The 12098-nt window shown below is 39.1% G+C and overlaps 1 pseudogene; it reads left to right on the top strand.

Annotated features, from left to right (window-relative positions):
- Positions 1–3528: 3528 nt before the first annotated feature.
- On the top strand, positions 3529–4193 carry LOC109438909 (transcription elongation factor A protein-like 9; annotated as a pseudogene).
- Positions 4194–12098: the final 7905 nt, after the last annotated feature.

Genomic DNA, 12098 nt, shown 5'->3' on the forward strand with positions numbered 1-12098 from the left:
AGTACTATTGTAGCCTCCATCCTTCAGGATGTAAACTGAGGTCAGCACACTTAGTATCAATGTAATCTTTGTAAAAAAGGGAAAACAAAAAAGATAAAACAGCATACACCAAAAAATTAAATAGCGAAATGATGTGACCAACAATTTTTTGGGGAGAAAATCAGTTTATGCAAAACTAAAGCGAACACAAGATGAAAGCAATCTACAGAGGACTTCTATCATTGGTCACTAATTTCACTGTCATCTGAAAAAAAACATTTCCTTGGCTTTAACAAACTAAAAAAAAATTAAAACTAAAAATCTCTTCTCAGATACAGATGAATGTTTGCAAATGCTTTACATAAAAAGCAAAAAACTATAAACAGTTCTATTTAAAGAAACTGTACCCTTTCTTTTCATTTAAAAACACTTACTTGAATTCATGATTACAGTCTTCATACCTTCGAAAGAAAATATCAAAAGGGACTGGACTAACACTTCATACTTATTGGGCTCTTTCCCTTTCACTGTTTTCCTCACTCATTACACTAGTGATTCTCAAATGCAGTCCTTGAACCAGCAGCATTAACATCATCTGGGGGTTGCCAGACATGCAAATTATTGGGGCTTACCCCAGACATCCTGAGTTAGAAACTGGAAGTGGGGCCCAGTAACAACCCTCCAAGTGAAACGGATGCACCCAGGGGTTTGAGATCCACTGGTCTACACCCAGACAGATGCTTATGTAGTTACTGTAATAGAGAAAGAACCATACTCTTCATTGTTGGGCCCCACACAGGTCCATATTGAGTCTCCTCACCCTTCCCATGTTCTACTAGCTCAGACCTCAGGGAGGGGAGAGTGAAGATGGCTTACAAATGGAAAGGCATACTCTCTCATAACTGCTACTCCTCCTGCCACCTAACCCCCAAGTAGACTTAACACAGCAGCACATGAGGTATCTACATTTCCTCACTCAGCTAAAGCTCAAGGATTAACAGTGTGAGATAGGGACGTTTTTCATGAGAATTGATGCAGGCCAAAAGAGTTTCTTAGCTCCTTAGTTCCTGATCGTAACCACCTTTCAAATCAGCTTTTTAATCTTGAACAAAAGATTGTTCCTAGCCAGAATCATAGGAAGTCCCCTGTCCCCAGCTCCAGGCTATTCCAGGCCCAGCTCCTGGGTGAACACCGCAATCTGAATGACCAGATTAACCAGAGGAAAAGACCACAGGCTCCATGAAGCTAAACAGAACTTCTATCCCACAGCCACCTTGCATCGATGGCTTTTTGGGCCAACACTTTGAACTCTGTTTAACCAAAATCTATTTTTCCTCATTCAGGGGCCTTGGGATACAGATGCTACCCCAGCAAGATTACGAGTCCCAACCAAAGAAGCCAACATGGTCTTCCAGGCAGATCTCAAGATCCCTTCCTCTCATCTAAGATCAGATTGAGAGAGAGTTCCGTGAATTCCCCAATAGGTAGGGACAACTCTACGCCCCTGCCCTGGAGGAAGCAGATACAGAAGAACAGACCTTCTGTCCCTCACCTTCCCATAGAAATGTTATGGGGATCACGTGTCTCAAGTGGAAAACAAGGCAGGCAGTTAGAGATAGGCATCAGTTCTCCGCATTCCTGCACATCCAATACAACCCACAGAATGGGATGGCCCGAAAGACCTCCCCTCTCCGCCCAAATCTTCTCCTTTTCATTGTAATTATCTAACCCTATGAGGAAACTAATGGGTACAAAATATCCAACTAGATTAGATCAGTCACTCACACTTGCGCAGTAAAGGCCACAACAATCTTCATTTCACCTGGGCCTCATTATACCATCATTATAATATCATACATATGCCTGGAATTTCATTAATATCATTATAATAGACTGAACTCTGGGAAGGAACATGCACAGTCTAAAAAGATGAGGTAATAGCCCCTTGTCAATCACAGGTGTTAATCAAGTGGTCCCGGAAAGGAACAGCTCATTCTGGAGAAAAAAGGGATAAAAACTCCACGTCCTCACCAGTCAGTGCCTTTGACAAGCCTTGGGGCCTTTTGAGCCCATTCTTCTGCTCAGGCCCACTTCAATCCCTTTGGAGTGTACTTTCTCTTCTCATAATGGCCTTGAGCCACCGCTTTCTGCTCGGGCCCGCTTCTACCTTTTTGAAGTGCACTTTTTCTTCTAATAAACTGCTCTTTCACCACTTTACCTCAGGTTCTTGTTCAATTCTTTGCTCGAGATGCTGAGAACCTGTACATTGTGTCGAGAAGGGCCCACTCTCTGGTAACAGAATTACAGAGCAATTGACTCCTAAACTATGTGTATGCATAACATCAATTGCAATAATATCTTAGGCATATTTTTAAAGACATCCATTAAAACTTTCACTTATAGAACATTTGCTGATATAGAACACATCTTTATATAATGCTGGGAATAAAATGTCACTGAAATAACTGCAAATTCACCTCCAAATACAGAAGCACATGAGCACGTTGCTTTCAACTTCTTTCTGTTGGCCTTAACCCCTGCTTGGTTAAAGAAATTAACAAGCTTCTTCCAAATTAAAAAAACAAAAAAACATGTTTTAAATAAATAAAGATATAACCAGTGAATCTAAACACTACTATACGCACTGTACTGTGATGAGCATTAGTGAAGGGGAAGGTGCTACAGATACTGGGACAGCCGGTTCAGAGCTACAGATGTTCAGAGGATGGAACAGCAGTGTGAGCTTAGGTGAGGAGCAGCAGCCTCTGAACAGACGTAGAAACTGAGCTGATCTTTGAAGGAGAGATGTGTAGAAAGACGGGCAAAAGTCATGATGAGCAAAGACCCTGCATACATTTGACACATTTGGAGAAAAACTGAGAATAACAAATTTATCTGGAATAGGACATCCATAGAGGAAATATTAGAGAAGTAGATTCAGTCCATTTGACTGTGGCCTTAAATATCAGGCTGGGACATGGGACATGATGAAAGCAGTATTTTAGGAAGACTGATTTGACTAAATATGTAGAGTAAGTTAGAGTTGGGTTTCTCAAATGACCATATATATATATATGAAATTACCTGGGATCCTGTTGAAATACAGATTCTGATTCAGTAGGTCCAGGGCACAGGATGAGATTCTTCATTTCTGACATGGTCCCCAGCGGTGCCCAGACTACTGGTCCTCAGACAGACTTTGAGTAGCGAGGGATTAAGGTATGGTTCTAAATTCAAGACATTCACTAAAGTAATAGTGAAATAGAAAGAGAAAGCATGCCATAAAGAAAAAGCATTTTTCTTTTTTTTTACAAATGTATTATTCTAGCCTGGCTAGCAGCTTCCTTCTACAGCATGCTGGTGGGGCCTGAGGCCAGGAGAAGTCGAAACAGCCAATTTGCCAGAATGTTGCAGGTCTGTTGTTCATAACACTGCACACGGCTAGAAGACAAGGAAGAAACTGATGGATCAATACTGTAGAAATTGTATTCAAAGAGGAATCAGCCCGTAAGAAGAGAAAAAGGAAAGGAGGAAAGGAAGAGACACAAGATGAAACCCTGTGAAAATGAAGGAAAAACTGAAAATGAGAGTGAAGCAAAGCTAGAAGAAGAGCCAAAGCCTGAGGAAAAGTCAGAGGAGGAGAAAGACCCACAGGAGGAAAAAAGCAGAAGGAACTTTTAGAGAAAGCCTGATTCAATCTCTCCAGGATTTTTTTTTTTTTTTTAATTTATTGGAGTGACAATTGTTAGTAAAATTATACAGATTTCAGGTGTACCATTCTGTATTACATCATCTATAAATCCCATTGTGTGTTCACCACCCAGAGTCAGTTCTCCTTCCATCACCATATATTTGATCCCCTTACCCTCATCTCCCACCCCCCACCCCCCTTACCCTCTGGTAAACACTAAACTATCGTCTATGTCTATGAGTTTTTGTTTCCCAAAAACAACAAAAGAACAAGACAAACAAATGAGAAACAAAAACTCATAGATCCAGGAATTTAAAGAAGATAAAGGCATTTAAACAAGGATGATATATTTAGAAAAGTGAGTGAGATAGATAAGAAGAAACAAACTTACAGTATGCATTGGAAAGTTAATCAAAACCATCCTTACCCATATTTAATGAAGTTTACCTTGATTTTTATTTTTTCTGAAATTACCAGTGCCATAGAGGTTTCTTTTGATTTGCGTTTTCCTGATAAACCTTAAGGCCATTTTTCTACTTTTAACTTGTTGCTCGCTATTAGTGGTTTTAGATGCATCTTCTTCTTACCTGCATCTCATTGTTTATCATATTTTGAACCAATTTCCAAGTCTCTGACTTTTAACATGACAACTCCACTCGTTTGTACAAAAAGAAGTTCCTGACAGGATATAAAATGGAAAAAAAACATTACTAACTAATATGTGAATATCGTATTTTTAAAAGGGAAGAGTACATTTATATATTACATATATGCACAGAAAAATGTGTGAAGGATGAAAGACAAAAAAGTAGTGATAGGAATACGAGTGATTTAAAAAATTCTGCTTATCTGTATTTTTCCTTATTCTTAAAATGTATACACAGTATTGTTGAAATAATAAGTTTCATAACAAAGTAAAAAAAAGTATTATTTTAGTTTGTTAATTTGTTTGCAAGGACATTTCTCACTCACAGCAGAAGTAAAAAGAAAGGCTATAGAAAAGGAACACAGGAGAATCTTACAGAAACAAGCGCAGAGAATACAATAGACTATCTCCAGAAAATAGGAAGGCCCCAAACACTGCATCTAGCTGAGGATATGCTTTTCTGTCTCCTTCTGCTTTCTTCTGCTTACTCATCAGTTTGCCCATTAGGACTCTCAGTCCTGACTCTAAGTAAATGTCAGTGCAAGCAGCCGCCACCATATTACTACAGGCTCTTAAGTCTCAGTTTAGGTTCTCAAGAAAGAATCAGGATGGGCCAGTCTTTGGATTGGTCCCCAGGGTAAGGAGTCCATCTCTGGTTCAATCACCTGTTACCAGGACAGAGTCTTCATATAATATTTCAGGGACTGTGCGTGAAATGAAGAGGGAGAGTTGGAAATGGAAGGAAAATTGACCAACAATTCTGCTCAAATTACTTGTGGGAGAGACTCTGAGGTTCAGCTGAAGCCTCTAGATGTCTAGCACCTCCCGTGCTCTAAACACAGGTGTTTTTCTGAACATTTTCAAAAAATGAGGAACCAGTCCTGCCAACCTTACCCTATCATCCTCTTCTAGACTATATGAGTTGGTGAAAATTTCAGTGAGGTCTGTTCCCAGCCTTGCTGTTCATTCCCGCCCCCAGCCCCCATCCCATGTGCAATAGACTGAAGAGGGGAGCTCTTATGCCTCAAAGGCAGGGAACTTCAAGAGAATCACTTGGAGCACTTGACCAGTGTCCCCGGAATTTGGGGATGCATGGGAAACGGTGTCTTACTTTGAAAGGTCTAAAAGTGAAAGGCTGTGGCTACATCAGCCAGAGATGGCAGAGCAGAAGAAGGGAGGGAAAGACGGGAGAGAGATGCAGTCCCAGGAGTAAGCTACACTGACGCTGATGGGGATGTGGGGGTGGGAAATGGGCAAAATGGGATCATGCAGGAGGAAACTGGCCTGTATTAAAAAGGTCTTTGCCCCTTTTAAGAGCACCAGAGCAGGTTTAAATGGAGAATGGGGGTGGTGGGAGAGGGGTACTACCTGCACCTTACCAAGTCCAACATGTTTTTTTAAACCAGCTACATGTGCAAAATTATGTCACTCCAATGGTGGCTGCAGATTCCAGGTACTGACTAATAGAGAATAGTCTAGCAACCTGAAAGCAGAACTTGGAGTTTAAGATGTGTTCGTTTTGCAACTTTTATTTCTTTCTTGAGATAAAATTGTGCTTCATTTGTGATTTAGAACCCAACAAAAAGCTCTCTAGAAGCTCCAGTGAAGTAGATCTTCAGGAAAGGGATTTATGAGTCAAGAAAGAATGACAGAAGGAAAGAGATAAATATTCTCACTCCTGTAAAAACCACACAATATTTCCCACTGAAAATCATGACAGATTGGAGAATGGAGATGCTAGCTAAATAGTAAGTATCGTGTCCAGTAAATCCTCACTTAACATAGGCTCTGTGACTTTAAGCAAAACAATGTATAACGAAGCCAATTTTACCATAGATTAGTTGATATAAACCAGAGTTAAGTTGTTATGGCATGTAATCAATGTTATAACAAAACAACATTATTCAAGGACCTGTACTTTGAGATCAGCATGTAAAATAAGCAGGACACCAGCCTTACCCTTACATTGGACACAGGAGTCCAGAAGCTGAAGAGGGAGGTCAGTATAGCACAAAGTAAAAAGATTTGCATTGCCCAGTGTGCCCACCGTAGGTGGATTCCAGGGAACTTCTCAGATTCCATTGCAACCAGATTCTTATCCAGTGTCCCAGTGTATTACTTTGTTTACATTTCTCATGCTAAATGCTAAGTTAATGCATTCATTTCTTTTTTTCTTACAGAGGCTTCTCTGTGTTTGGAACTGTTCAATAAGTTCCTCATGGAAGTTATAAATGAGAGTGTGGCAAAGCAGTTAACAAATAATACATCCCTTAAAATATATCAGATCCTAAGTGTCCCATCAATAGACAAATAGATAAGAAGAGGTGGTACACATATATACAATGGAATATTATTCAGCCATAAAAAAGAATGAAATCTTGCCATTTGTGACAACATGGATGGACCTAGGGGGTATTATACTAAGTGAAAAAAGTTGGACAGAGAAAGACAAATACCATATGATTTCACTTATGTGTGGAATTGGAAAAACAAAATGAACAAAAACAAAACAGAAACAAACTCAGATACAGAGAACAAATTGACGGTTGCCAGAGGGGAGGGAGTTGGGGAAGGGTGAAAAAGAGAAAGCAATTAAGAAGTACAAATCGACAGTTTCGAAAACAGTCACAGGGATGTAAAGTACAGCATTACAATAATATTGTAGTAACTATGCATGGTGTCAGATGGGCACTAGTTTATTAGGCGATCATTTGATAAGTTATATAAATGTCTAATCACTATGTTGTACACCTGAAACTAATATAATATAGTATGTCAACTGTAATTGAAAAAAGTTTTGATTTAAAATAAATAAATAAAAACTGGAAAAAACATATCAGATGGTAAATGTTACATTTTAAAAAATGGTAGGGGAAAGGAATGGAGATTTGGTGGGGGAAGGGAGTGGGATTTATAATAGGGGGTAAGAGAAGGTCTTCTTGAGAAAGTGACATTGTGAGCAAAGACTTGAAAGAGGTGAGGGCCCATGCCATGCAGAGATACATATCTGGGCACAGCATTCCAGACAAAGACAACACAAGTCTTGTAGTCAGAGCATCATGGCATAGTCATAACATGGAGCTAGTATAGCAGAGGAGAAGAGAGAAGGGAGAGTGAGAGGTGAGGTAGGATCTGGGAGAAAGGCGAAATCACTTTGGGCCTTGTAGACTGCTATGAGGACTTTGGCTTTTACTGTGAATGAGACAGGAACCCATTCAAGGGCTAAGGGGTGACATGACCTGACTTTCAATAGGATTATTCTGGGTGCTGGGTGCTGGTTGAGAAAGATGATAAGAGCTGGAGTGCCGGGGATGGTCAACCAGCTGGGGGCCTCTTGAAACAGCCCAGGTCCGAAATGATGGAGGCAAGGACAGTGGGTCAGGGTGGCAGCAGAAGAAATGAGGACGGGAGGGGTAACCAGGTTCTGATGAATACTAAAGGGTACAGTGTTGTGCATTACTTTGGCATAGGGAAAGCAGAAAGGCAAACAGAAAAACAAATTTAAATTCAACAACTAACCTATCAAGGGGAATTTGACTATTTACTTCAGGAGTACTTTAAATCAGTAAAGTCTACAGGTACTTTTCAAGTACAAAAATATTCAGGTATAGAGATTCTGAAAACCAGAAGAGCCTTAAAACCATTTTAACTCAGATCAAATTCTCTCCAAGTGTTTATGAATTTGACAAAGTATCTTACTCAGGAAGAAAATGGCCTAGAAGGAGAAAAACAAAGATTAGGGTTTTTTTGTGGGTTTTTGTTTGTTTGTTTGTTTGTTTTAGATTTGTTTTTAAGCTACAACAAAGAAGATACAAATAGAAAATAGCTGAAACTATACCAAGATGTCACAGTGTGTCAGATTATCATCTGATGTTTCCAATAAAGACTTAATATTGAAAGTATGAAAGCTTACTATTAAATGACAGAGAACATTTTCCAATGAGGAAAGGGCAATCAATAGAAATAAAAAGGGACTCAAAAAACCAAAACATAACATTAAATGCATGAGACTTAAAAGAGATTGAGAACAGCATAGCAGAGGTCTTCCCCTTATGATTGTGATTATTATGTGCGTGTGCATGTGTGTGTGTGTGTGTGAGAGAGAGAGAGAGAGAGAGAGAGAGAGAGAGAGAGAGAGAGAGAGAGAGAGAGAATGAACTACAAAAAATGCTACAAAAAATCCTTCATGTATTCATGAAGGATGACATGATACAAATCTGAGAATGAAGCAAGCAGGAGATATTTTTGAAATGTCATCAAACAGTGCCAATGAATATTATTTCTGCCAGGGAACAGCACAAGAGAGAATGTTTTATTCAAGAACATCCAAAGTAAAAAAAAAAATAAAAAAAATACATTTAAATGGGACGTGTGTCAGCTACATCAAAATTTTTTAATGAAAAGCAGAAAAGCAGTTCCTGGGAATGAAAGTGTTACAGTTTTATTCTGAGAATAAAAGTGTTTGTTATACAATGTATAGTCTCATAACAAATGATTATTTAGGTATTCAACAGCTTGATTCTCGATGTTAAAATGAGACAACAGAGATTTAGTAATTTATTGAGAAATTTCATTTGACTTTGTCACTAACTAGCTGTGATTATTAGCAAAGCAACATGTCTTTTAAACTTTGTTCCTCACCTTTCTCCTAAGAATAAAGGGAGGTTTTGTGTAAGAGAGAGAGAGAGAGAATAGATTATATACTTGCCTTTGATATTTAGGCCAAATGTTTATACCATCCTCTTCTCTTCCCTGTCAAATTTGTCCGTCAGCCTTGGGAATATCCCTTTTGTTCCTTGATAGCTTCAGGAATTTTCAGCTTTCTCTCGACATCATCCTTGAATACTTCAACATCTCTCTCCATGACTCTTCAACAACCAGATCTCACATCTGTTTTTTCAGTCTTATTGACTTCTTGCCACCTGCCTTCTTTAGATATTGAATCTGCTCAGCCTCCAAGATTTTAACCTGAAATACCCATTCCAGCCATCACCTCTTGTCTTGTCACATCTACCTTCCTATTGAACCTGGCATTTGTCCTCAGAGTAACATAAATTCAACCCTCAACTAGTAGTTGTTATGGTTAACACTGCAGATTTTAGAGTTAGAACACCTGAATTTAAATCCTGACTCTGCCCTTACTTAATCCCTCTATACCCTAAATGTCCCACAGGCTTCCTGTGAAGGCTACATGAGAAAATCCACATGAACTTGACACATATTAAATAAGCGAAGAATGTTAGCCAGGAGTATAAGTATTCCATTTGGCTTCCCTTGTCCTGGGGAAGCCCGGACACCACAGTCATCTGGTTTTCTGCCTTCGGGTTGGTACTAGTCCTTTCCATTGTTCACATTTTTTTTTTTTTTTTTTTTAATCTCAGCTCCTGTATTGCTTCAAACCTGGATGACTTCCTGGATCTAGCTAGACTCTAACTCTAAACCAACAAGGATACTCAGGATTTTAAAAAATATATAGTTAATCTCTTCTTGAGTCCTCATTCCATTCCCCACAATTGCTATTCTAAACCACCTCAATTTTCCTCAAGTCCCCAAATCTTCCCCTGCCTGAAATACTTTTGTGACATGAGGTTGTCTCCTACTTCATTAGGAAGATAGAGGCCACCACGTTGGCAGAGAATGCTTCTACTATACTCTTACTCTGCCACATGCAGGGGGAACCCAATGACTGTAACGCCTGGCTTCTCTGCCTCTGTACTCACTCTACTTTAGGGGAAGTGCAGTAACTCCCCCTTACTGTTAAATTTGTGCAGAATAAATCAGCATTCTCTAAGTAGCCTTTAGATCACTTGGCAGCCACCTGGTCCTGCACAGCCTGGATTAATTGTTCTCTCCCTGGCCATAAGGTGCAGAGGAGGCCAGCTCTGCCCCTGTAGGCACGGGGAAACCTGCAGTTTGGGAAGGGGTTATCACTCAAGTCTGAAGACCGCCAATCAGGCAGATGTTGAGAAATATTGAAAGATCAAAACCCACACTGAGAATTGAGAGTTATGTACATAGAGAGGTTTGAGCGGACTTCAGTGTGTGGGCAGAGTATTTTGACCTTGGCAGTTGCATGGGCTTTTAACAGCTGCAGTCTGGGAAAGAGGCTATAAGCCTCAGAGCATGTGCTACTCTAACCACAGGGAGGGACTGCAGGTTCGGGTAGCCTGGTCCATGGCTGAGTGGCTATTTTTATCAAGGCAGGACTCAGCAAAGGCTCAGGAGCCATGAGACCCTTGGCTAGGCGCATGAAGTGTGAGTCGTCTCCATGGCCTCTGAAAGGTGAAGCTAAACAGGCAAACATTCTGCACTTGAAAAGGCTAGGCAGTGGCAGGATTAGATCTTTTTAGACATTTGATGTGTTTTTTTTTTAAACTATAAGCCAAGTTCTGGATGCCCTTCAGAGAACAAAACAAGTTCTAACTTTCAATGGTTAGTGGCATTCAGGGCAAAGTACAAAATTTAAGAGACTAAACTTCAATGCACCTGGCTTGTCCACAAACTAAAGAGCAGTAAATACTCTAAGAATTATGGGCAACTTGGTGGTTATAGATGAGCATGCAGGAATTGCTGTGTCCTATAGGATCATGCCTGAATAGTTTACAAAATTCAAAAACAGAGGAAATAGAGTGTTGCATGGAGCACCTGGCAAAAGTGCTGATCCTCTAGAGGCCTAGGGGTATGAGCTTTAGAAACATGAACAAGCAGTTTTGGAACCTTCTACTGCTGATTTTTCAACTGAAACAAATTAAAAAATAAGATGAAAAACCTATTAGTCTCAGCAAACTGGGAATAGAAGAGAATTTCTTCAACTTGATGAACAACACCAAAAAAAAAAAAAAAAAAAAAAACCCAAAAAATCCCTACAGGTAACATCATACTTAATGGTAAGAAACTAGAAGGTTTCCCACTAAGGTCAGGAATAAGGCAAGAATGCTCCCTCTCACCACTCCTTTTCAACATAGTGCTGGAAGTCCTATGACATAAAAGGTATACATATTGGGAAGGAAGAAATAATTAAAACTGCCTTTGTTCACAGATGACATGATTGTCCATGTAGAAAGTCTAAAAGAATTGACAAAAAATGTCCTGGAACTAATAAGAAATTACAGCAATGTTGCAGGATACAAGGTTAATATACAAATGTCAATTGATTTCCTATTTACCAGCAATGAAAATGTGCAACTTGAAATAAAAAACACATCATTTATATAAGCCTCCAAAAAATTGAAATACTTAGGTATAAATGTAACAACATATCTATAAGATCTGCATGAGAAAAATTTAAAAACTCTGATGAAAAAAATCAAAGAACTAAATAAATAGAAAGATCTATCCCCGAAAATAAGACCTAACTGGAAAATAAGCCCTAGCATGATTTTTTAGGATGACATACCCTGACCATAAGCCCTAATGCATCTTTTGGACCAAAAATTAATATAAGACCTGGTCTTATTTTCGGGGAAACACGGTATGTTAATAGGTAAGAAGACTCAATATTATCAAGATGTCAGTTCTTCCCAATTTGATCTGTAAATTCAGTTCCCAGCTTAATCTATAGATTCAATACAGTCCAAGTCTAAGTCCCAGCAAGTTATTTTTGTGGATTATTTATAAACTGATTCTAAAATTTATATAAAGAGGCAAAAGACGCAGAACAGCAAACACAATATTGAAGGAGAAGAAGAAAATCAGAGGACTGACACTACCCAATTTTAAGACTTAACTATAAATTTATAATAATCAAGGCAGTGTGGTACTGGCAAAAGCATAGAAAAATAT

This window comes from Rhinolophus sinicus, chromosome 2 (assembly GCF_057876585.1).
Source record: "Rhinolophus sinicus isolate RSI-liver-muscle chromosome 2, RSI-T2T, whole genome shotgun sequence".
Classification (NCBI taxonomy): domain Eukaryota; kingdom Metazoa; phylum Chordata; class Mammalia; order Chiroptera; family Rhinolophidae; genus Rhinolophus; species Rhinolophus sinicus.